Source organism: Eurosta solidaginis, unplaced genomic scaffold (genome assembly GCF_040869045.1).
Source record: "Eurosta solidaginis isolate ZX-2024a unplaced genomic scaffold, ASM4086904v1 ctg00001395.1, whole genome shotgun sequence".
Taxonomy (NCBI): domain Eukaryota; kingdom Metazoa; phylum Arthropoda; class Insecta; order Diptera; family Tephritidae; genus Eurosta; species Eurosta solidaginis.
In genome coordinates, this window is record NW_027137169.1 from 80149 (window position 1) to 107394 (window position 27246).

General features: G+C 39.1%; 1 long non-coding RNA gene across 1 annotated transcript; it reads left to right on the forward strand.

Annotated features, from left to right (window-relative positions):
- Positions 1-2959: 2959 nt before the first annotated feature.
- LOC137236261 (uncharacterized) lies at positions 2960-11245 on the forward strand. Its single transcript, XR_010948342.1, has 3 exons — positions 2960-3130; positions 3184-3560; positions 10500-11245. It is a non-coding gene; the product is annotated as an uncharacterized lncRNA (long non-coding RNA).
- The last annotated feature ends 16001 nt before the right edge of the window (positions 11246-27246 follow it).

Consider the following 27246-nt stretch of genomic DNA (forward strand, 5'->3'; position numbering starts at 1 on the left):
TTTCACTTGTGATGCTAGAGTTTACGTTTATTCCGAATTACATTTACATCGCATACAATTATTCGGATTCAACTCCTTATATGTCTTACAGCCTAATGGTTTCGTATATAGTGTAGAAAATATTTTGAATGTACTAAATATCTTTTGGTTTTTAATTACTAGTGCAATTACATTAAATTCATTTTTATGTATTTCATTTAATTTGGGGAATTCTTCCTCTTCTTCTTTTTTTGTGCAAGGGTTCATTCGCGACGTTATTTGAAAATACAAAAAAAAACGTCTGAAACGAGTTTATTGTTCCAGGTTCAAAAGGACATCACTCCCCAACCCTTGTTGCATCTAGGTTATAACTCTCGCAGAAAGGCCTATGTCGCTAATGTGTAATGCATTACCCATTTACATGGCTTTCGCAGGTAAGTATATAAAAAAAAATTTATGGTTCCGAGTGACACATTCAAATATGTAAGGTACTATATATACTAGTGACACTATTCTGTAACTCGACTGGAATAAAATTATTTGCAGAACTCAAACTTTCATAATTTTGGTTTTCTATTTCTTGACTGTATTGACCTTTCACAAGCTTTACAGAACAATGGTTCTTATTCGCAAGATTACAGAACGGGTTTTACATTGCACTTATCCGACGGGTCAACAGAGTTAAGAGCACCAAAGTGTCCGAATTCATATACCGTACGTTCGAATCGAGTTACAGAAAGGGGTCTTTAGGTTCATTAAGCGTGCTTGGAATGAATTACAAAAATTTGAAACGATAATCTGTAAGTGACGAATTTTATCACTTCATATAGATACATAATACAATTTCACCGAGTTGGAACGGACTCACCCAGTTTCAAACGTTGTTGTTGTAGTTGGTGTTGGTACTGTTGGTCATTGCCGGTAAGTTGTCACAGCTGGGTGGTAGTAGCAGGCCTATATGCGGCGGCCCTGCTATTGTTGTTACTAAAATCGGTGGTGGTTACGCTCGTTGTTGGCGCAATTGATTTGTTAGCGCGCGGTATTGCACGCAATAATGGTGGCAGCCCTTAGGCCTGACGATGCTGTTGGCTCCGCGAACGTCCAGATGTGAGGAATGTGGATTTTGAGGTGCTATCAATTGTTGATGTTGCTGTTCGAAAGACTGCACACGCTGTTATTGTCGATATGTCACTCTAGGAGTGGTACGTCTGGCGTCTTGGCATATGACGGTGCCGGGGTCACTGGATATGGTTGGTGCTATTGTAGTTGGTGTGGATGGAAATGACACCGCTAAGCCAACACCACTATTGCTAAGTTGAGGAACCGTGTATATTACGTGGCAATCGTTGGGAATATTCCAACATTCCCGTGCTCCTCGCATACGCGGAGAAGGCAACGCCGATGCCTTCCAATTACTATTTATTAGTATTCACGATGTTTGGGAATTTAGCACGTCCTGAGAGTAGGTTAAAACAATTTCAACGTGGCCACCGGCTAGCTTACTTCGTTTTTAATTGAATTCACTCATTTCGGAGACAATTTTCGGGTTAAAATGTTAAAATGTAAACTTCCCGTATGTAGCTCCTTAGCCTTTCAAAATTTGGCTATGTATATAAGCACGGCTTTGAGGAATTCCGAAAATACGATGAACATATGTAGAGGAGTGTTTTACGATTGCTATAAACCGCCCAAATTTTGATGGTGAACTATCTGTATTTGAGAACGCGCTCGTCAGTTCCACCAACTATATGTGGATGCACTTAAGTATCCTGTAATTTTCACTTGGCCACTTTTTGGTCACGAGGGTTGTGTGCTCTACCGCTTCAGACCGCCAGCAAAAAGGAAAGGTCTTTTTCCTTTCTCGGAAACTCGTGGTCGCTTTTTTTTTTCTTTTTCTCCCGTCTTCTAGTGATGGCCGGTCTGTCTGTTCCCTTCTTTTCGATATTTTTCTTTTTATCGCCACTTTCACCACATCGCTAGGTGTGTTCGCGTGAACACGCTCCCAAGTGGGTCGTAGCCGTAGACCGTAGCAGCAGACCGTAACAAATCGCAATATGAAAGCTGATTTTTTACGATACGCTAGGAAGCGTTTATCGTCTATCGTATGAAAATTCATAATATGGGTGTAACTCGCTTATTTTATCCAGTCCTCGCGAAGTCGGCTAATCAATAACCGAGTTGAGAGGTAGTGTTGAAAATAGAAAAAATGCTCTATTGTGAATGAAGTCTAAAATACACCAAGGAAATATTTTGACATATAGAACTATCGCAGCCAACTTCACTCAAAAAGCGCAAAACAAAACAAAAGAAAATAAATCTTTTGTTAATTGCATATATATTTTATGCTGCATAATGCCACAACAGCCGGTCTATCCTCCACAACCTGGTCCACCTGGTTATCCTCCACAACCTCAGCTGCCAGGTTATCCTCTACAACAACCAGGTGGTTACATGGGTCAAATCATACCACCAACACAACCTGGACAGGCGCCAATGCCCAGACAGCCACCCATGCCGGGTCAACCCCAATACCCAGAAGTCCTGGTTATAAGGTATGCTCATACAACTAATATATTTCAAATATTGCTGACGATTATTTTTCTATTATTTTCTTTAGCAACCACCTGCACCTGGTCTGGTATATATCAACAGCCGCAACAGTATGATGAAGCCCAACGCCATTTGGATCCCGATCAGATGCCAAATCCGATAAGCGAAATCTTTGAAAATCAAAATAGCGCTGGTTATGCTTTTATTACTAATCAACAGGGTTTATTACCACCACAAAATATTGGTAGAAGATCAGGGTAACTCCTCGCCACGTTACGTTAGGTATTGATATTCGAAATTAATGTTTTGTTTGGCAATTATTTGTATTGCATACTTGCAACAGCTGATTTATTAAAAACAACAGCTTTGTCCTTTACACTTACCATCTCACCAATGGCACGCACGGTTGAGGGTGAATATAAGCCGATCATGTCCAACATCAACGCTGTACGCACTACATTGGGTCCACGCAGTATGGACAAGCATATTGTTGATTGCAGTGTTAAGGCCACAATTTCAAATGATGGTGCAAACATTATGAAACTATTGGATATCCAGCCGTAAAACTCTAGTCGACATCGCCAAATCTCAAGATGCTGAGGTAAGTTTTTTGTTATATTAGAATGTGTGGAATAAAAATGTTTCTCTTATCAGGTCGGCGATGGCACCACTTCAGTAGAACTTGAAGCAGGTGAAATCTTAAAACAAGTTAAGCCATATGTTGAGGAAGGCGTGCATGCACGTATCATCATTAAAGCTATATGTAAAGCATTACAATTATGCATGACCAAAATATGACATGGCTGTACATGTCGAAGCGCCAATCGAAGGAACAACAACAATGTGCTTCATTGGAAAAATGCGCTGCCACAGCAATGTCCTCCAAACTTATTCATCAACAAAAAGATTTATTTTCTAAAATGGTTGTGGACGCTGTACTTTTCTTAGATGGATCCAACGTCATACAAAAAATTTAAATCGTATTATTAAATATAGAATAGGAATTCAAGGCTGAGCGTGATAAATCTGAAGTACGTATTGATAATGTTCAAGAATGCTGAATAGCGTATTCTGTACAATAAACTAGCTAAGTAAGTCGCCGTTCTAGTGTTATCTAAACTACGAATTGGTGATGTTGGTACACAGTATTTTTCAGGTTGTGATATGTTCTGTGCTGTTCGTGTACCAGAAAAAGATTTGGAACGTACAATGAAAGCTTGTGGTGGTGCTGATATGACTACAGCTAATGATATTAATTCAAGTGTTTTGGGTCACTGTGATTACTTTGAAGAACGTTAAGTTGGTGGTGAACGTTTCAACATTTTCCAAGCTTTGATTGTGGGTTTGACATAGATTTTATTTTCATAGTTTATAATTATTGAAAGGTTGCGTTAATGCTAGAACATGTACATTGATTTTACGTGGCGCTGCTAAACAATTTTTGGAAGAAACTGAGCTTCGTTACATGATGCTATAATGATTATGCGGCGAATCGTTCGTCTGAGCTATCGTTCGCAATACAGAATGAAGCCTTTAAATTGTTAAGTAATATAATGAAAAGATTGTGTCCAACTCCCGAAGAAAAAAACTATAATATTTGTGTCAGTGAAATGATAATTATTGGTTGTTGTTGTTGTTGTTGTAGCAATGCTCGCCCCACCTAATAGCCGCGACCGATCACAAATTGTCATCAATATCCTCTAACGGGAGTCCAAGGAAACTTGCCGTTTCAACAGGGGTGAACCATAAGGAAAGGGGTGTTAGAGGCGTTGGTTCCACATTACAATTAAAGACATGGTTGGTGTCATGTGGGGACACATTGCAAGCGGGGCATACATTTTGTATGTCGGGGTTGATTCTGGATAGGTAAGAGTTTAACCTGTTACAGTATCCAGAACGAAGTTGAGCAAGAGTGACACGCGTTTCCCTGGGGAGTATGCGTTCCTCTTGCGGCCACCGTGGTGTGATGGTAGCGTGCTGCGCCTATCACACCGTATGCCCTGGGTTCAACTCCCGGGCAAAGCAACATCAAAATTTTAGAAATAAGGTTTTTCAATTAGAAGAAAATTTTTCTAAGCGGGGTCGCCCCTCGGCAGTGTTTGGCAAGCGCTCCGGGTGTATTTCTGCCATGAAAAGCTCTCAGTGAAAACTCATCTGCCTTGCAGATGCCGTTCGGAGTCGGCATAAAACATGTAGGTCCCCTCCGGCCAATTTGTAGGGAAAATCAAGAGGAGCACGACGCAAATTGGAAGAGAAGCTCGGCCTTAGATCTCTTCGGAGGTTATCGCGCCTTACATTTATTTTTTTTTTATTTTTATGCGTTCCTCTTCCGCGAGTTCTGGATATTTTTCTTCAAGTACTGGATTCACCGGGCAATTCCCGACATAAAGGTCCGACGCCTGTCTATGGAGTTCACCAAGGACCTGCTTGTGTTTTTTCGCTTCATACGGCTGGGTTCTCAGGTGCCGTATTTCCTCAAAATGCTTACGGAGATGACTCCTTAGGCCCCTAGGCGGTGCTGGTTCGTCAATGTCTGTTGGGATGCCCAGGTTTCTGGGTATTCAACAGAAACTGTTTGGTCAGCATCTCACTTCTCTCCCTGATGGGGAGTATTCTCGCCTCATTATGCAGATGGTGTTCTGGGGACATAAGAAGACAGCCCGTGGCGATTCTGAGAGCAGTATTTTGGCAGGCCTGTAGAGTCTTCCAGTGGGTAGTTATTAGGCTTGGCGACCATATGGGTGACGCGTAGCACGTAATCGGCTGGCTAATTGCTTTGTATGTGGTCATGAGCGTTTCTTTATCTTTTCCCCAGGTACTGCCAGCAAGGGATTTGAGGATTTTATTACGGGTCTGAATTCTCGGAACAATTGCGGTTGCGTGCGCACCAAAATGTAGATCCTGATCAAACGTCACACCCAAGATTTTGGGGTGTAGGACAGTCGGTAGCGTAGTGCCATCGACGTGGCTGTTCAATATGGTCGACATTTGGGGCGTCCATGTTGTAAATAACGTCGCGGAAGATTTAATCGGTGACAATGCCAGGTTTCGCGAGGCGAAAAAACTGGAGAGATCAGGGAGATAGCCGTTTATTTTATTGCATAGCTCATCGATCTCTGGGCCTGGGCCTGTGGCCATTATTGTGCAGTCATCGGCGTAGGAAACGGTTGTGACTCCTTCCGGTGGTGAAGGTAGCTTAGATATGTAGAAATTAAACAAAAGTGGGGATAGGACACCACCCTGTGGCACCCCTTGTTTAATTCTCCTTGGTTTTGATGTTTCGTTTCTGAATTGCCCGATGCCTGCCGACCACCCAGATAATTTGCGGCCCACCTTTTAAGACATGGGGGAAGGGTAGACCCTTCCAGGTCTTGCAGTAATGAGCCATGGTTGACCGTATCAAAGGCTTTTGATAGGTCTAGCGCTACGAGTACTGTTCTATGGTGGGGGTATTGATTCAAACCGCAATTTATCTGGGTGCTAATGACATTTAGCGCGGAGGTAGTGCTATAGAGTTTTCTGAAGCCATGCTGATGAGGGGCTAGCTGCAAATGTGCTTGGAAATAAGGGAGCAAACTGACTTCAAGCCTCTTTGCCACTGGCGATAGGAGAGATATCGGACGATATGACTCACCTACGTTAGCTGGTTTCCCAGGCTTTAGTAGCGGGACCACCTTGGCCATTTTCCATTTCTCGGGTATGGCAAAGGTGGAGAGAGACAGGTTGAAGACATGCGATAAATATTTGAAACCCTCTTTCCCTAGGTTTTTAAGCATCGGCATGGCTATGCCGTCTGGGCCCACTGCTTTGGATGGTTTAGCGCGACCAATGGCGTCCTCAACCTCTCTAGCGGTGATGGTGATTGGTGACGTGCTGAATTTGTGTTTATGTGCGTGTCTATTGGCTCTCCATCTATCTTTGTCGACCGTAGGATGCATTATATATTGTCGGCAGAAAGCGCTCGCGCATTTTTCCGTATCCGACAGCACCTTATCGCCAAAGGCGATGGAAACTTTGTCTTTGTGCTTAGTCGGATTCGGTAGGGACTTTACGGTGGACCAAAGCTTACCTACACCGGTAGAGAGGTTACAACCTCTTAGGTGCTCTTCCCATTTCGCCCGCTTGTGTTCATCCACAAGCAATCTGATGCGTTGGTTTATATCCCTTATTTGGGGGTCGCATGGATCAAGCTGTCTTATAAGGTCGCGTTCCCTCGCTAAGCTCGCGGCCTCCGCCGGGAAGTGGGGCCGAATTTCGGGAATTCTCCCGGCGGGAATGAAATGTGCCGAGGCGGATTCAATGACCTTACGGAAGGCACGCTCCCCTTGGCGGGCATCAGTCGGGATAGGGAGGGCAGCAAAGCTGCTGTCTGTTGCAGATTTATATTCTTCCCACTTTCCTTTTTTGAAGTTTATGAAAGTGCGTTTTTCGGTGACGATGAAGTCGGCGGTACGCTCGAACGAAATAAGTATGGGCAGGTGGTCGGATGCCAATGTTACCATCGGCTGCCAGTTGACGCAGTTTACGAGTTCTGCGCTCACGATTGAGATATCTGGCGAGCTATGACAGCTTCCTACCATACGTGTGGGGGCGTCTCCGTTTATTGTGCAGAACGTCGTTTCTTCTATTTGATCCGCCAACATCTCACCCCTACTGTCCGCCCGCAAGTTTGAATGCCATAGGTCGTGATGGGCATTGAAATCGCCTAAGATAATGCGATTGTTGCCAGTGAGTAAGGCCTCGATTTTAGGGCGGTATCCACTGGGGCAACAGGTGACAGGAGGGATGTAGATGTTGATGATTGTCCCTGCGGTCGATGCCAGGATCAAATATATGATATTGCACAGAGTGGTGTATAATAAACGCGAGGCCGCCTCCATTTCCGTTCTCGCGGTCCTTCCTGTGGACATTATACCCAGAGCAGGTCTGCAATGCAGATCTTGCTGTTAGTTTAGTCTCTTGAATCGCAGCAATGCGGATGTTGTGCCGCTTCATGAAATCGACTATCTCCGTAATCTTCCCAGTTAGTCCATTACAGTTTAACTGCAGAATTCTGAAGTGAATGAGGGGTGACGCCGCCACTCTAGGGGTAAGTGACGGGTGACTACGCCTAGGTTGTGGAAGGCCAGGACTCAATTGCTGTTGTGGCCTTGGGACTGGGCGCCCTTGGGCAAGCATTGGGGTACCCGGATGATTTGGGTTTGCGACCTGGCAACATGGCGCGATGAAACCCGTCGAGGTGTTGCCGTCGCGGAGACCAGAACATCTAGGAAAGTGGCACCACCCAAGGCAGGAGTTGCATTGAGCGGATGTCGCAAACCTATATATTCTGTGCTGGCAGACGGTGCAAACGGAGGTAGGGACTAAGAGTCTGTTTCCCTGACCTGCACGATTGCTGCCAGAAAAGAGGGGGGAGAAGAAGACGGGGGCAGGGGCTGATGCTCAGCATTGCTACCAGCTCTACTACGAAGGTAGTAGTTATGAGTGTTATCAGCTGTTTGAGTTGTTGGCGCCGTGTGGCGCGAGCAGCAGCGGGTACTTGTTGTGGCTTGCTGAGCAGCGAGGCTGCTGGAAGGTAGTGGAGGGGCGCTTAGGCGTAGACTACGGGACGCCCTTGGGCGTGAGCAGCAAGGAGCCACAAAAGATTTATAAAAGTTACGTGGACGTCGGGTTTTGGGATCAAGCCCAGAACAACCTGTCCGATGCAACCATCCCTTGCACGAGACACACTGAACAGAGTATGACCGTCCTAAAAAGATTATTTTCTGGCAAATGCAGCAAAACCATTTCTCAGGACCGGGGTCAGGAGACGGACCCGGATTGGGTTCGATACCTTCCCGGAGTAAGAGAATATGTAGCAGTCCTGCTGCAAGGAGCTGCTGGGAGGATGACAATTTGTGGGAGGGACGAAACAAATTAAATGGGGTCACACTTAAATGACAGTCCTTGGTCGGGAAAAATCCCGAGTCGCTCCTAACTTAGAGACTTTGTACCTCTTTGTAAACAAGACCATATGCAACGTCATCTGCGTAAACCGTAAGTTTTGCTGGTCCCTCGTAGAATCCCCTGAGCAGTTGGTTAATGACCAACGTCCACAGCAGAGGTGATATCACCCCTCCCTGCGGAGTGCCCCTGGCCTCTAATTTCGTGGCCGCGTACAATCCCCATTGCGATGTAATCTTACTGCAGTTTAACATGCAGTCGATCCATATGGGTAAGGCTGGATGTACTTCCACGTAATTAAGACCAGCCATAATCGGCCATTTAGAAACACTGTTGAAAGCCCCGGCAATGCTTAAGAAGATTTCTAGAGCATATTCCTTATATTCCAGGGCTTTTTTATGCTTATTACCACCCTATGCAATGTGGTGTCTACTGACTTGCCTTTAGTGTACGCCTGTTGTGTTGTGGAGAGCAGCTTTTCATCCACGTTGGACTTTATGTTAATAAGCTCTCTTTCTACAGATCTCCACCTTTCACTAGTCATCTGTTCGAAAGGACTGCTACGATCAACCAGCGCCACAGTCAGTGACTGCTTTCCCACATCACTCATCTTCTCGGGAAAAGCCGGCGTCGTAGTGTTAATTCCCTTTGGCACCTCCGAGAAAGCCGGAGTCTTAGCTTTAACTCCCTTTAGCACCTCCGAGAAAGTCGGAGTCTTAGCGTTATCTCCCTTTGGCTTATCTCCTACTTCCGTAGTTGGAACTTCCCTCTGACTCGCAGCTTTCGAGGCTATTGGGGCCCATCTGTCTGACAGCTTTGGGCCTACTTGTCTTGTCTATGCGACTGCCCTGCCTCTCGGCTCTGGGACTGGGTCCTTTCTGCCTCTTAAAGCAGGCTTGTCGCCTTCCGCCGAATGTTGCCTCTTCATTCTGCCATTCGACGCTTCTTCCTCGTACCGGTTGCAGAACCGAGGGTTTCTAGCAGCAAAACTTTTGAACTGCTTTCGACCTACTTCTACCGCCTCATGGACCCATTCCAAGCGCTCGATCTCCACTTCTGCTGGGGCGACCACTGCCCACAAGCATTGGACAATTCTTAGTGATGCACGGTACTGCGAGAGAGCTCTTTTACTTCCCCAGCTCCGTACTCTTCTTCACTCTTCTACTCATTTGTGTGCTTTTCCGGAATTCTTTGAATCAGCACTACTCTCGCTCGCCGAGTCCGACGCATCGCTTAATGCGTATTCGTCGTCCTTGGCTTGCGACTCAGTCCTCCTCTTATCATTCCTTATTACAATTTGGTAATGAATCGTTCATCTTGGTCGTACGACCACCATTCCGACTCAGCGGTCCAGTATTATATACGGGGAAAGAACCGTCAGCCACAGCAGCGCCCCTTACGGTGGTAAGGCCATTAATACTTCCCGAGGTGGTCCGGTTTCGGGAAGGCTCCGTTCGAATACAGCCGAATTTATCCCCTGGCTGCAAATCGTCCAAAAGGCACGGTCCGCATAACACCCTGGATTAGGGGGTTGGCAGTTCTTGATCACCGACATCCCGCCGCCCTCCTATGAGGCGAAACGGTGTAGATGCCAGTCCTAAACAGCTCCGCCACCTAGTCGGGCGCTATGGACATCGGCTAAGTCCTCACGCCAACGACAAGGTGCCTACCCTAGTGAGGGAGAGATTGGAGAGATAGCTGTTTATTTTATTACAAAGCTCATCGATGTAGGAAACAATAGCATAGGCGTAGAAACAATAGTGACTCCTTCTGGTGGTAAAGGTAGCTATTGATATGTAGAAGTTAAACAGAAATTTGAATATGAGTTTTTTTTTTTTAAGTTATTGCAAAAAAAGCGTTGAGGATTTTTAATATCTTACGAGGTACCTTCGTACATGTTTCTAAGAATGAAGAATGGGACCTATTCAAACTTCGCTATACTTTAACATACAATAATTTACCCCATTTTAACACAACTATCATTTTTTGATTTTATTAAATTTTATAAAATGTTTCTTCCTCTACAGTGCAATTTACTTATTAGATGGTAAAGATGGTTTCGCATTATCTCCGTCAGTAACTGTGACAAGGTGGCCACAGCGTGACTCGGAGCGTCTCTTCAATAGCTCTCTAGTGGTGATGGTGACAGCAGAAAAACCCAACTGTTTACAAATGTTACACTTCAAAAAGAATCAAAATATCTGCCATTGCGTCTACGGCTCAAATACTCACAGCATATGAATGAATCGAACGCACCTAATTGTCTGCCTAACGGATAGTATACATAATCAAATCGAAAATGTGCTTGCACAGGAAAATATTTCAATTGGAAAACAAAAACCAATTAAGATAGTTTATTTATTATTAAAGTACTTACTTTTCTTTATATCAACTGTATTAATTTAAGTTGCAATTTCATGTGCATATATAATAAGGGATGTCTTGATACGATTGCTGTCGGAATTAGATTTGAAACGAATCTATACTCCTGCTAAGGGTTGCAGAATTATTGCTTGAATGATTAGTTCATATTTTACTTTACTTATTAATTTTAAATTCAATTACCACAGCAATCGGATTCCACGACACCTTTTAATATTCTTGATCTGAAAAAAGAGTAAATCTAATAAAAATTTCTACTTAGCTTTAAGTTGTAGGCTTAAATTGATTCAAATAATCAAATTTTTTATTCGAAACCATGGAAACAACTCAAATTTTACATGAATATAACACACTTCTGAATTGTCCAAATATAAAGTTAGCTGCTGCAACAATATAGCTCAAAGCAATTAATATATTTTTATGTTATTATTAAAGTATTTACTTCTTTTTTATATTAAATGTATTAATTTAAGTTGCAATTTCATGTATATATGAGGCTCCAAGATGCAAAACCAGATGAATTCATAATATGTAAAACTTAGAAAAGCACAAAAAAAATTTAAATTTGTTATGAATGAAAATTGTTATGAATTTTCAATACGGGTTTTTAGAATGTTGCTAGGCGATGCAATATTGTCGCAATTTAAATATAATTTTTTTTTTTTTGCATCTAGGCGCCTCATATATAATATTCTTTATGTGGAAAAAAATTACTAAATCTAATGATATGTTTTAAATAAATTTGTTGGACTGAATACCTTTTTCTTAAGCTTAGTTTTACTTTCAAAAAAGTTGAATCAAATTTTTAATACTTGCGATAAACATAAACCTGTGAAGAGAAAAATAGCAGCGTCAATTTTCAACAAATTTCGTCAATTAAATACTTCTTTTTTTATTTCCGATATTTGAAGAAAAGCTTCTATGAACTTTGCAAACCCATCTCAAAAAAATTTCAAAAATTTGAGAAAATGTTACCTAAACTTGAACTTTTTATTTGGGGTTCTTAGAACTTTTTTGAGTATACAGTTTTGTCAATTTTAGTATAACAAAGTACACGTTTTATTTTTATTTTGCATTGATTTTTGAGTATTTTTTTTACCGAAAAGTCTTTCAGATTTTCTTTCATAAAAAAACTGTTCCACAATTTGTATAGAAGAAAATCTCAAACACCCTTCAAAAAACCTCAAAAATCAACGAGAGTTTTTAGAGACCTATAGCATGCATGTGCTTTGTTATACTAAAATTGATTTTGCTACAAAATTGTATACTCCAAAAATGCACAGAACCATAAATAAGAAGTTCAAAATTTCGGTAAATTTTTGCGTTTTTCGAAAACGCTTTCGATATTGTTTTTCATAGCTTCAGTTAAAAAAAATCAGGGAAGTTTTTTCGTGTAGTATCGGAAATAAAAAAAAGTATTTAATTGACGAAATTTATAAAAAATTGAGACTGCTATTTTTCTGTTCGCAGGTGTAAGTTTATTAATCTTAATTATGAGTTCGAAGTCGCAGTCCTATAGCTTCCGTGCTGTCATATGGTGTGAGGGTCAGGAGGTGTGATTGTTGTTGTTGTTGTAGCGATAAGGTTGCTCCCCGAAGGCTTTGGGGAGTGTTATCGATGTAATGGTCCTTTGCCGGATACAGATCCGGTACGCTCCGGTACCACAGCACCATTAAGGTACTAGCCCGACCATCTCGGGAACGATTTATGTGGCCACATTATACCTTCAGGCCATCCCCTCCCTTCCCACCCCCAAATTCCATGAGGAGCTTGGGGTCGCCAGAGCCTCGTCTGTTAGTGAAACAGGATTCGCCGCGGAGAGGTGAGGTTGACAATTGGGTTTGGAGAAGCTATATATTGCGCTGGCAACCTGAAGGGTTGCGCTACACATCCCCTTGAATCTGATATTTTAGTCGCCTCTTACGACAGGCATACCTACCGCGGCAATATTCTGACCCCCTAACCCGCTGGGGTTAGCGACTGGTGGTCGGGATTGCTACTGTTCGCACATCGGGAATTGTAGCTCCTAAAAACAGCCGAAAAAACTGGAGGCTACCTGTGCAACTAGAGGCATGAGTATGAAAAGAACCATTATAGCAACGGTAAGTCGCCTTTGTGCGTGACCGCCAAGGAGCCACAAACTGCGCCGAAATATACAGACAAAAGTATGACCATTTTATGTATCTATTCCTTTTCAGCAGACGCTGCACTTCCAAAGACCGGGGTTATGTTCGAAGCCTCTCTGGAGTAAGTGAATGAGGGACAATCCCTCCGCATGGAGCTACTCCGTAAACCTCTAATCCACATATACTTACGTAGTTGCTAACTAATTTTAATCTCTTATTTAAATAATTATATGGAACTGCATTTATTACAGTTTATATAATGTTATTTAGTTTTATTTTCTGCTTATAATTTTTGATTCATAACCCATTAGTTTAACAGCAAGATAACTTTAAAATACACTTGACGAATGCGTTAAGGGCTGGTGAAAACTGGGAGGATTTTCAAAATTAATTTTATAAAATATATTGTTGCAACTCATACATATTAAATGTTGCTGTGTTTCAACCCAAGTACATGCCACAATCCCAGGTATGGCGTGACTCGGAGCGTCTCTTCAATAGCTCTCTAGTGGTGATGGTGACAGCAGAAAAACCCAACTGTTTACAAATGTTACACTTCAAAAAGAATCAAAATATCTGCCATTGCGTCTACGGCTCAAATACTCACAGTATATGAATGAATCGATAGTATACATAATCAAATCGAAAATGTGCTTGCACAGGAAAATATTTCAATTGGAAAACAAAAACCAATTAAGATAGTTTATTTATTATTAAAGTACTTACTTTTCTTTATATCAACTGTATTAATTTAAGTTGCAATTTCATGTGCATATATAATAAGGGATGTCGTGATACGATTGCTGTCGGAATTAGATTTGAAACGATTCAATACTCCTCCTAAGGGTTGCAGAATTATTGCTTGAATGATATGTAAAACTTAGAAAAGCACAAAAAAAATTTAAATTTGTTATGAATGAAAATTGTTATGAATTTTCAATACGGGTTTTTAGAATGTTGCTAGGCGATGCAATATTGTCGCAATTTAAATATTATTTAAAAAAATCTGGTTTTGCATCTAGGCGCCTCATATATAATATTCTTTATGTGGAAAAAAATTACTAAATCTAATGATATGTTTTAAATAAATTTGTTGGACTGAATACCTTTTTCTTAAGCTTAGTTTTACTTTCAAAAAAGTTGAATCAAATTTTTAATACTTGCGATAAACATAAACCTGTGAAGAGAAAAATAGCAGCGTCAATTTTCAACAAATTTCGTCAATTAAATACTTTTTTTTTTATTTCCGATATTTGAAGAAAAGCTTCTATGAACTTTGCAAACCCATCTCAAAAACGTTTTCAAAAATTTGAGAAAATGTTACCTAAATTAGAACTTTTTATTTGGGGTTCTTAGAACTTTTTTGAGTATACAGTTTTGTCAATTTTAGTATAACAAAGTACACGTTTTATTTTTATTTTGCATTGATTTTTGAGTATTTTTTTTACCGAAAAGTCTTTCTGATTTTCTTTCATAAAAAAACTGTTCCACAATTTGTATAGAAGAAAATCTCAAACACCCTTCAAAAAACCTCAAAAATCAACGAGAATTTTTAGAGACCTATAGCATGCATGTGCTTTGTTATAGTAAAATTGATTTTGCTACAAAATTGTATACTCCAAAAATGCACAGAACCATAAATAAGAAGTTCAAAATTTCGGTAAATTTTTGCGTTTTTCGAAAACGCTTTCGATATTGTTTTTCATAGCTTCAGTTAAAAAAAATCAGGGAAGTGTTTTCGCGTAGTATCGGAAATAAAAAAAAGTATTTAATTGACGAAATTTATTAAAAATTGAGACTGCTATTTTTCTTTTCGCAGGTGTAAGTTCATTATTAAAATGTTTGATGTTTATTAATCTTAATTATGAGTTCGAAGTCGCAGTCCTATAGCTTCCGTGCTGTCATATGGTGTGAGGGTCAGGAGGTGTGATTGTTGTTGTTGTTGTAGCGATAAGGTTGCTCCCCGAAGGCTTTGGGGAGTGTTATCGATGTAATGGTCCTTTGCCGGATACAGATCCGGTACCCTCCGGTACCACAGCACCATTAAGGTGCTAGCCCGACCATCTCGGGAACGATTTATGCGGCCACATTAAACCTTGAGGCCATCCCCTCCCTTCCCACCCCCAAATTCCATGAGGAGCTTGGGGTCGCCAGAGCCTCGTCTGTTAGTGAAACAGGATTCGCCGCGGAGAGGTGAGGTTGACAATTGGGTTTGGAGAAGCTATATATTGCGCTGGCAACCTGAAGGGTTGCGCTACACATCCCCTTGAATCTGATATTTTAGTCGCCTCTTACGACAGGCATACCTATCGCGGGAATATTCTGACCCCCTAACCCGCTGGGGTTAGCGACTGGTGGTCGGGATTGCTACTGTTCGCACATCGGGAATTGTAGCTCCTAAAAACAGCCGAAAAAACTGGAGGCTACCTGTGCAACTAGAGGCGTATTAAAAGAACCATTATAGCAACGGTAAGTCGCCTTTGTGCGTGACCGCCAAGGAGCCACAAACTGCGCCGAAATATACAGACAAAAGTGTGACCATTTTATGTATCTATTCCTTTTCAGCAGACGCTGCACTTCCAAAGACCGGGGTTATGTTCGAAGCCTCTCTGGAGTAAGTGAATGAGGGACAATCCCTCCGCAAGGAGCTACTCCGTAAACCTCTAATCCACATATACTTACGTAGTTGCTAACTAATTTTAATCTCTTATTTAAATAATTATATGGAACTGCATTTATTACAGTTTATATAATGTTATTTAGTTTTATTTTCTGCTTATAATTTTTGATTCATAACCCATTAGTTTAACAGCAAGATAACTTTAAAATACACTTGACGAATGCGTTAAGGGCTGGTGAAAACTGGGAGGATTTTCAAAATTAATTTTATAAAATATATTGTTGCAACTCATACATATTAAATGTTGCTGTGTTTCAACCCAAGTACATGCCACAATCCCAGGTATGCCGTGACTCGGAGCGTCTCTTCAATAGCTCTCTAGTGGTGATGGTGACAGCAGAAAAACCCAACTGTTTACAAATGTTACACTTCAAAAAGAATCAAAATATCTGCCATTGCGTCTACGGCTCAAATACTCACAGTATATGAATGAATCGATAGTATACATAATCAAATCGAAAATGTGCTTGCACAGGAAAATATTTCAATTGGAAAACAAAAACCAATTAAGATAGTTTATTTATTATTAAAGTACTTACTTTTCTTTATATCAACTGTATTAATTTAAGTTGCAATTTCATGTGCATATATAATAAGGGATGTCGTGATACGATTGCTGTCGGAATTAGATTTGAAACGATTCAATACTCCTCCTAAGGGTTGCAGAATTATTGCTTGAATGATATGTAAAACTTAGAAAAGCACAAAAAAAAATTTAAATTTGTTATGAATGAAAATTGTTATGAATTTTCAATACGGGTTTTTAGAATGTTGCTAGGCGATGCAATATTGTCGCAATTTAAATATTATTTAAAAAAATCTGGTTTTGCATCTAGGCGCCTCATATATAATATTCTTTATGTGGAAAAAAATTACTAAATCTAATGATATGTTTTAAATAAATTTGTTGGACTGAATACCTTTTTCTTAAGCTTAGTTTTACTTTCAAAAAAGTTGAATCAAATTTTTAATACTTGCGATAAACATAAACCTGTGAAGAGAAAAATAGCAGCGTCAATTTTCAACAAATTTCGTCAATTAAATACTTTTTTTTTATTTCCGATATTTGAAGAAAAGCTTCTATGAACTTTGCAAACCCATCTCAAAAACGTTTTCAAAAATTTGAGAAAATGTTACCTAAATTTGAACTTTTTATTTGGGGTTCTTAGAACTTTTTTGAGTATACAGTTTTGTCAATTTTAGTATAACAAAGTACACGTTTTATTTTTATTTTGCATTGATTTTTGAGTATTTTTTTTACCGAAAAGTCTTTCTGATTTTCTTTCATAAAAAAACTGTTCCACAATTTGTATAGAAGAAAATCTCAAACACCCTTCAAAAAACCTCAAAAATCAACGAGAATTTTTAGAGACCTATAGCATGCATGTGCTTTGTTATAGTAAAATTGATTTTGCTACAAAATTGTATACTCCAAAAATGCACAGAACCATAAATAAGAAGTTCAAAATTTCGGTAAATTTTTGCGTTTTTCGAAAACGCTTTCGATATTGTTTTTCATAGCTTCAGTTAAAAAAAATCAGGGAAGTTTTTTCGCGTAGTATCGGAAATAAAAAAAAGTATTTAATTGACGAAATTTATTAAAAATTGAGACTGCTATTTTTCTGTTCGCAGGTGTTAGTTCATTATTAAAATGTTTGATGTTTATTAATCTTAATTATGAGTTCGAAGTCGTAGTCCTATAGCTTCCGTGCTGTCATATGGTGTGAGGATCAGGAGGTGTGATTGTTGTTGTTGTTGTAGCGATAAGGTTGCTCCCCGAAGGCTTTGGGGAGTGTTATCGATGTAATGGTCCTTTGCCGGATACAGATCCGGTACGCTCCGGTACCACAGCACCATTAAGGTGCTAGCCCGACCATCTCGGGAACGATTTATGCGGCCACATTAAACCTTCATGCCATCCCCTCCCTTCCCACCCCCAAATTCCATGAGGAGCTTGGGGTCGCCAGAGCCTCGTCTGTTAGTGAAACAGGATTCGCCGCGGAGAGGTGAGGTTGACAATTGGGTTTGGAGAAGCTATATATTGCGCTGGCAACCTGAAGGGTTGCGCTACACATCCCCTTGAATCTGATATTTTAGTCGCCTCTTACGACAGGCATACCTATCGCGGGAATATTCTGACCCCCTAACCCGCTGGGGTTAGCGACTGGTGGTCGGGATTGCTACTGTTCGCACATCGGGAATTGTAGCTCCTAAAAACAGCCGAAAAAACTGGAGGCTACCTGTGCAACTAGAGGCGTATTAAAAGAACCATAATAGCAACGGTAAGTCGCCTTTGTGCGTGACCGCCAAGGAGCCACAAACTGCGCCGAAATATACAGACAAAAGTGTGACCATTTTATGTATCTATTCCTTTTCAGCAGACGCTGCACTTCCAAAGACCGGGGTTATGTTCGAAGCCTCTCTGGAGTAAGTGAATGAGGGACAATCCCTCCGCAAGGAGCTACTCCGTAAACCTCTAATCCACATATACTTACGTAGTTGCTAACTAATTTTAATCTCTTATTTAAATAATTATATGGAACTGCATTTATTACAGTTTATATAATGTTATTTAGTTTTATTTTCTGCTTATAATTTTTGATTCATAACCCATTAGTTTAACAGCAAGATAACTTTAAAATACACTTGACGAATGCGTTAAGGGCTGGTGAAAACTGGGAGGATTTTCAAAATTAATTTTATAAAATATATTGTTGCAACTCATACATATTAAATGTTGCTGTGTTTCAACCCAAGTACATGCCACAATCCCAGGTATGGCTTTGTACGTTTCTTGAACTAAACAAGTTTCCATTTGGTTATCGTAGCTGAAATGCAATTGCGCCACCTGCTCTTCATCTGTAAAATACAAGCAACGCCTACCTGGTGCATATACGTAATGACTATACTGTGCTCCTGTATGGCGGTAGCCACGGTTATACCACACACCCGGACTTGGCATGGCGTAGCCCAGGGTTATTTTTTATAAGCGCGGCCGAAGGCCGCCAATGCAGAAAGGTGTTCTGCGCAAAAATACTATGGATTTCACCCCCGGCTTCGGAGGGACCCGTGGGTATTTTTTCGGTTTTTCGTTAATATCTTTTGAACGGGTAAAAAAAGTTAACTTCCGCTTTCGGATTCTTAATCTGGACGCGAATACGCGTCTTTTGATACCTCACTCGAAAATGTTGGCCCAAATTTCGGTGGGTACCGTAAACTGCACTATTACCGTGCCTTTTCACTTGCTACGTAACGTATACAGCTAAATCCTACATTCGGTGCAGGAGCCATACAACGTACGCCACCTCCAGCATCATTTAGCCAGTCAACTGCATGTATTGATTTTACCGAACTAAAATAATAAACCTGACCGCTTCGCATAAGTAACAAAGCATTCATTTCTAGTATGAATATATCGTTCGCAATTTGGTCAAATTGTTTTTCTTTGTACGTCACGCTCTTTGAATACAAATTTAAGCAAATATTCATCATTCCATGTTACAAAAACCGTCTTTCCAGCATCTGTACCATGATTGGTCAAGCGAAGCGGCTGGAATAATGTATCATCGTCAATAGACCACAGCAGCTTTTCGAATTCCTTGTCATCAGCATCTTCCCAAACAACCTCTACCTCATCTATGTCCATTGCCACTATGGGTGGCCCCTGTGATGTGCTTTCACATTCTGCTATTACCAAACGTTGAGAATCACTCATTATTTACTAAAATTCGTCGTCTTCGCATATAAAATCATCCTCATTATCGGACATTACAGTAATATAAATAACAAAGAAAACGTCAATAATAAACAACAGATGATTTTGACAGCTGAAATGTTACCAGTGTTGTTAAATACATACATGCAGGGAAATTTTAACAGAGTTTGGCGTTCTTCTCGCACTCGCTTATACGCCAATTACACGGCTCAAGTATCCTTGTGCCAATTAGCAATTTGCACAAGGATTTGCCGGTGTGTGTACTGGTTGCGCTATTTGCGCAGAGAACTGCGCTAAAATCAAAACGATTTTGATATTTACGCATGTCTGCAAATATTGCACATGCTTTTTTCTTCGTGTGTGGTGAATCTTACACAGTTTAGCTGTGGTTCCTGATAATATAACATCAGTAATTATTGCTTAAAAATGTTAATATCGAAGGCGTAAGGACCATCTCTAGCTTGTAACAGGAATTCACACAAATTCAATAATACATAATAATTTTTTATACAATTAGAACACATGTTTCATTTGTTGCGCTGGTTGAAAAATGAATATTGCACAGTGCTGCAATGAGTTGAGCTGGTCTTGCAACTAAAATATAAAAATTATAAATACAATGCAAAATAAACGCTTCTGGTGCGAGTTTTTCGACTTATACTGTGAATTGCCAGCACTTTGAAAAATAAATAGTGTTTTTTTTATACAATTAGTGCCTTTTTTATACAATTAAAACACATGTTTCATTTGTTGCGCTACATTAAAAATGAATATTGCGCAGTGTTTTTGAGCCGTGTATGTCAAATTTTTCATTTGCACAAATTCCCTCGTTTTATATTTGCGCATGGCTTTTGTGTCATGTATGGGCCGTCTTAGAAAAGAATGCGGCTTTAATTGGAGCAAGTGCAGAATACATACATTTGTCAAAAAAAAATTAAAAATCGGACTTTATAGAGATTTTTATGCTGATTGCAACGATATATTTTTTTCTTGGTGCAAATGAAAGGTTTGGGGGTAATTCCATGTCAAAAGGCGAAATTATGAATTTTTCAATCAAAATCACCCTTATTGCCATTGTCGTTGTCGTCACTAAACGACGACGACTCACGACGACGTGTTAAATTCGGTATTGCCATTGTCGTTTTCGATAACTATTGACGACTATCGACACATTTTTGGTATTGGCTAAGCAAATTTGCTGTCGTTCTCGCCATCACAGGACGCCATTTTCGTCGACGCTGTTTTTACTGACGACAGAAGGAAAATTTGTAAGTAAAACATTCATTCCGAGTGCAACCTTTAGCGAGTGTGGATGGTTTAACTAAATTTTAAAGTGAAACTTGTAAATTGTGAATTACAGTTCTTCTTTGCACACTAAGTGATAAATTTTATTGTTTTTGTATTCGCAATTGTTTTATGTGTCGCAAATCGAAACAAAATAAATAAAATAAAGTCTTGAAAACGTATGTAGTGCGTTTATATGCACGAAAGTGCTTTAATATGTTTTATAAATAAACTGCGCGTTAGTGCTACAAACCAAAAGGACAATTTTTAAACGCTGACAAGCATAATAAAAACTCTGGGTAAGTGAAGTGGCTAAATTGTTAAATTCTAGAAAAGATTAATAAATTTCAACCCTAGAGTGCAGCTCCAAAGCTCACTCCTGGGTAAATTTAAAGATAGATTGTCCGTTGGGACACGAAAAAGAAACACCAAAATGGCATCTTCATCGTCTTTAAGTAAAGATGGTGAACGTGGGCCTACAAAAAAGCCTAAAATTTTAAACGATGAAAATGTCACGAGATTCTTTGAAATGTCGAATAACGGCATCGTCAGAATAAAAGAAAAAAATGTAGGTAACGGGGATTCTGTTGCGTCTTCTCAGACTCCGTTAGCTACAGGAACAAAGACAAACGAAACATTAACACAAAAAACAACGGACACAACAAATGACAAAACTACTGCAGAAAGCAGTGTTGCCAACACACAACAGCACAGTGATGTACCAAAAAACAACAACCATGACTCAATAAAAATTTTATATCCTCCCAGATTTACTGGTGAAATTTTTGTATTAGTAGATAGCTCCCAATTCCCCAGCTTAAAAAACGAAAAATTTACAACTGGGCTTACTTTATGTAGCCAAATAAAAGACTTACGTTTTCGTGACATTGATCATGTCAAGGCCTTAGGAAGAACGCTCTATAAAGTAATTTTCAAGAATACCTATTCGGCAAACTCCTTCATAATGGACGAACGCCTAGCCAAAAGAGGATTAAGGCAATTTGTTCCCAGAACAGCCTTAGAAATATATGGGGTAGTTAGAGGTGTTCCCACATGCTACTCGGAACAAGATATTTTAAAAGAAGCTGAGTCGAGTGTACCAATAGTGTCTGTACGCAGATTTATCAGAAAAGATCCCACAACTGGTGAACAAACTCCATTAAATTCAATAAAAATTGGGTTTACTGGAAGAGAACTGCCAACATCAATTTTCTTCGAATATACTAAACTTGATGTAGATTACTACATCCCGCCCTTACGGCAATGTTCAAAATGTGGTCGTATTGGCCACACCATGTTAGGATGCAAAGCCAAGGAAAGATGCATAAACTGCGGCAGTAATGAATGCAAAAACGCAAATTGCCAAAGTAACAATTGCATTCTATGCGGTAAAACTGGCCACAGTGCCAAAGAAAAAAACAAATGTGCAATGTGGGAGAGGGAAATTACAATAAACCGTATCAAGACAGTCAAGAGTCTCAGCAGGAAGGGAGTTTTAAATACGTATTTCCCTACCAAAAACAGGTTCGACATATTTGATCTGGATGAGGAAACACATTTTCCAACAATTCCACACAATTCTGATGATTTTCATGACAGGGAAGTAGTAGTAAACAAACGCTTAACAAGAAAGTTATATAGCGAAATAGCCAGCAAAGGTGATGAAATAGCTGTCAGGAGACAAATAACTCCAAAATCTGCTGAAAAACGAGAAAAGAAACTATCAACTAAACCTGCATTTGAAACCGATGAATACCAAAAAGGTATTGTAAAAGAATTTGAAAAAGTCATGACTGATCTCATGAAAGTCACCCAAACAATATCCCTCCAAATTAATAACAAGGAAGTCTTGGAATGTTTTTTCCAAGTTAAATCCAAATATGACAGACTAATGATAAAATTGGACGAGGAAAAAATTAATGCCTTGTCACATTCCAAAAAACCTTAATGTTAATTTTACAACTAAACTGCCAATCATTTAAGGCAAATTTAGATGCCATTGAATTTTATTTATCTAAATACAACTTTGATATAGCTTGCTTTAATGAAATTTTTTTAACTAGAGTTAGTACTCATAGAAAACTTATAGGATTCAATTTAATCAAAAAATATAGAGAAGATGGTTATGGGGGTGTCGCAATAGCCCTCAAAAATACCATAAAATTCAAAAAAATAAATTTTGCTACCAACTTTGACATTTTAGTTATACAAACAACAAATCTTAAACCAAACCTAACTGTATGCACAGCATACCTTCCACCCAGCGTAAATACCTCCGAATTCAGCATTGAAATCCAAAGAACTCTAAATTTTCTTGACTCGCTTCCAAATACTCTATTCATTGGAGATTTTAATGCTAGGCATAGCAACTGGGGTGACACATTAAGCTCCAGCAAAGGAAAGCATCTCTTCAATTTGATTCAGGAATCTACTTTCCAAATACTTAATAATGGAGACTACACGTTCCAAAAAGATATCAGATCACCAGGTGGATCTGTACTTGATCTCGCTTTTTCCAATTTCAATGCCCCTTTTAAATGGTCAGTGGATAAAATCAGAATTGGGGGTAGTCACCACTATCCTATAACTATTGACATAAACAACATCAAAACAAACATTACCACCTTTTTGTCCAAAAAAAAGTTATTAAAAAACTTAAGCAATCTTGAATGCGAATCAAATTTAGAAATGTTTGAAAACAAATTGCAGGAAGAAATTAATAATGCTACTGTCACAAAAAGTGATTCAAAAGTACTAAAAAGCTCGTGGGATGACAATACTGAAAAATTTTATAGGTTTCTCATTGTTGCTTTCAAAAAAGCCAAACGATATCCAAATCCCGAAAACTATCATGCTCTAACAGAAGCGAGGAAACGTTGGAAAAAAGAAATAAAGCGAGCCAAAAAAGCCAATTTTGATAATAAAATTAAAGAACTGAACTCCGGTATTGATAAAAATGGGTGGAAGTTCGTTAAAGCCATCAGGGGGGATTATAGTTCCAATAGTAAAAATGCATGGAACAGTGATAATAACTTAAATTTCCTGACCATGTTACAAAATCAAGTTCATCAAATATCTACCAGACTAGAAATTAACATTGCCACAGACACAGACCCAAACTTAATCATAAAATACGAAGATCTGCAAAATGCTCTTAAGAAAAAGAAAAAGGACACAGCTACTGGAGCGGATAAAATTTCCTACAGCATGATAAAGTCACTCCCTGATGTTACCTTAAATAATTTCCGAGCAGCACTAAATGACATTTTCCTGTCCAATAAAATACCAGACAGCTGGAGAACAATAAAAATTGTTCCAGTCCCAAAAAAGGAGAAAGACCTAAATAATTTCGAAAATTTTAGACCTATCTCATTAATATCTGTCCCTCTCAAATTATTAAATACATGCATTAAAGACAGAATATATAACTTCTTAGAAAAACACAACAAGTTACCTTTATCAACGTTTGCCTATAGGAAAAATAGATCGGCAACCTCATGTGTAAATCACATATTGCATCAACTTAAAGTCCTGAAAAGTAATAAAGCTCACTCCATTCTATGTACAGTCGATTTCAGTAACGCTTACAACTGTGTAAATATACATATTCTTAAAAACATTCTCTTGGACATGCAAATCAATGAAGCATACATAGAATGGATTTGTAATTTCTTATCATATAGGAAATTAAGGCTAGGTAATGACGAAGCTGAAGTTTTTAATGGCCTTCCTCAAGGCAGCTGTCTGTCGCCTCTTCTATTTAATTTATATACAGCCTCCTTACACAATCTCAGTGATGACAACACACATATTTACCAATTTGCTGATGATTTGTTTATAATCTCATCAGGAAACAATTTCATTGAAGCAAATTTCAATCTTCAATCAAAATTAGACATTCTAATGGAAAAATGCAATCTACTTAACCTCAGTTTCAATCCAAACAAAACTAAAGCCATGTACATCAACCAAAGCAGTAAGAAAGAATTGAGAGTTGAAGTAAATGGCATCAATATAGCTCAAGTCCGTAATATTAAAGTCTTAGGGCGGTACATAAATTCATCCCTTAGTGCGAAGGAACCTTTCTCAAACGTCATGGAAAAATCAAAATCCAATATCAACTTATTCAAATGTCTAACAAATATCAAATCAGGACTTCATCCGCAAACTGGTTTAAATTTATATAAGTCCTTAGTAAGGTCCAAAATTGAGTACTGTAGCACAACCTGTGTAAATGCTGCTCAATCTTCACACAACAAAGTTCGATCACTGCAAAACAAATTCTTACGTAGAGCTTTAGGTCTCACTCAGTCTACGCCGGTACCTCTACTTTATGCTATCGCAAACGAACTTCCACCCCAAGGAAGATGTAAGTGGCTTATGGCAAAAGAAATGGTTACGATATTCACTACAAATGATCCAATAAGATCTTCTATAACCGAGTATTCTCATTTAAACACTAATTACACAACAATTTACAACCAATTCAAATGGATTTTCGACAGTCTTGGTACGGTGGATTTTTCTTTCCCTTACCCCAAGATCATCATCCGAGACAAAATTTTAAACTTAAAAAAAACCAATATGACAAATGAATATGCTGTTGCAAACTATCATGAAATAATTGACAATTACAAAAATTTAGCATTCGACATTATATTTACAGATGCTTCTCTTGGCGAAAACAAAACTGGTTGTGGTATCTTTTATTTAAACACCAACAGCGAACACTCTTTTTGTTTGCCCTTCAAATCCTCTTCTGCCTTTGGTGAAATATTAGCCATAGAGGAAGCCATTAATTTGGCCATTACAAACGAAAGTGAAACTATAGCTATCTTCACAGATAGTCTAGCGGTTTGTCACATTTTAAAAGACCGTCGAACCAACAACTATATAGCTCAAAATATTTTTCGTACTATTCAAAATCACAATTTCAATCAAGTACACATAATCTGGACACCCAGTCATATGGGTATTCCAGGAAATGAGAGACCCCTTACAATTGCCAAGAAAGCAACCGAAACTGACATCTTCAAAGATGTTAAACTTACCATACAAGAGGGTCTTAGACTCATTCGAAATGAAATATACGACACTTGGTACAACGAATTTTTGGAATTTTCAATTGAACATCCAAATTTATATGCAGACATACATAGAACTAGGAAGAATCACTGCTGGTTCAGGAAATTAAAATTTCCGACAACGGAACTGAAGAGACTAAACACAATCTTGGCAGGTCACACATATGACAAGTCCTATTTATTTAAAATTGGCGCCAACAGATCCGAAAGATGTAGATGCGGCCATATTGATGACTACATTCATCAAACTTTCGTATGTAGACTTCTCAGCAACACCCGTGACACCTTCAATCTTTTTAAAAATCATCATAATTTTAAAGATATTCTATGTGATAACAATTTAGCCAAAATCACTGAGCTCATATATTTTTTCCAAAAAGCCACTTTTAAATTTTAATTAACTTGACTAGCTATCAATGCTTAATAAATTTCATGTAATAACATGTTTTGTACCGTATATGTATGTTATAATTTTTTGTATAAAGGATACAACAAAATTTTGTTTGTAATCCTGTATGCCATCCACCAAGCATAAACCAATGCACGACGGTTACTCGGTCATTATGACTTCAACATGTCATATGAAATGCGCTCGCTAAACAAACGTCAATTGACCAAATGTCATTTCGTTTCATTCAACACATTTGTACATACAAAAACTTTTTGTAATAGACTACAAAACCTCACACGAATCGAATATAACCTGGAACCTTAAAACTAAAACGCAAACCTGGAATCCACAACACTAATGGAATCACAACACATTTGCAATACAACCTGGCCTATTAGAGATTCAATTGATCCTGGCGGCCATAGAACTTGAACCCAAAAAAAAAAAAAAAGTAAAACATTTCTTTCTTAATTATTTAAATACACAAGCATGTAATATGCATTGTTTTTTTAGATATTCAAAATGAAACTAACGAGTGTGCAACAATTCGAGGTCCTTATAGCTGAGCTAGAAAAAAATCCTTGCCTAGCAAAAGAGTTCCAAAGTGGTATGGCACCAGCAAATTTTAAACAACAGTGGGAAGCTATCAGCATAAAATTAAATTCTATGGGACCACCTTTAAGAGACAGCGACGGTTGGCAAAAAGTAATTAAAGTAATTAAATTAATAGAGCATAGTTTTTAATCAAAATATACTCTGCAGGTATGGCAATATTTAAAATTTAAAGTGAAGAAAAAACTGGTGAAAAATAGGGAAGAAAGCAATGCAACAGGTGGTGGCATGAATAAACAATTTACGCTAAGTCCGTTGGAAGAGGCAGTGGCCAACTTGCTGCAATTCGACAAGCAGCTGATCCCGGAAGGGATTGTACAAGGTGTGCAGGTTGAGCAAACTATAGAAGCTTACGTAAATTGTGTTGTCGAGGATGATCCGCAAATAATTTCAGATGTTCAACTGCATCTACCGGATTTTCCTTCCGAAGATGGCCCGAGTACTTCAGCGGTCGGAAGAAGCAGATCCCAAACTCCCGCTGCTACTAGGGTACGCAAATC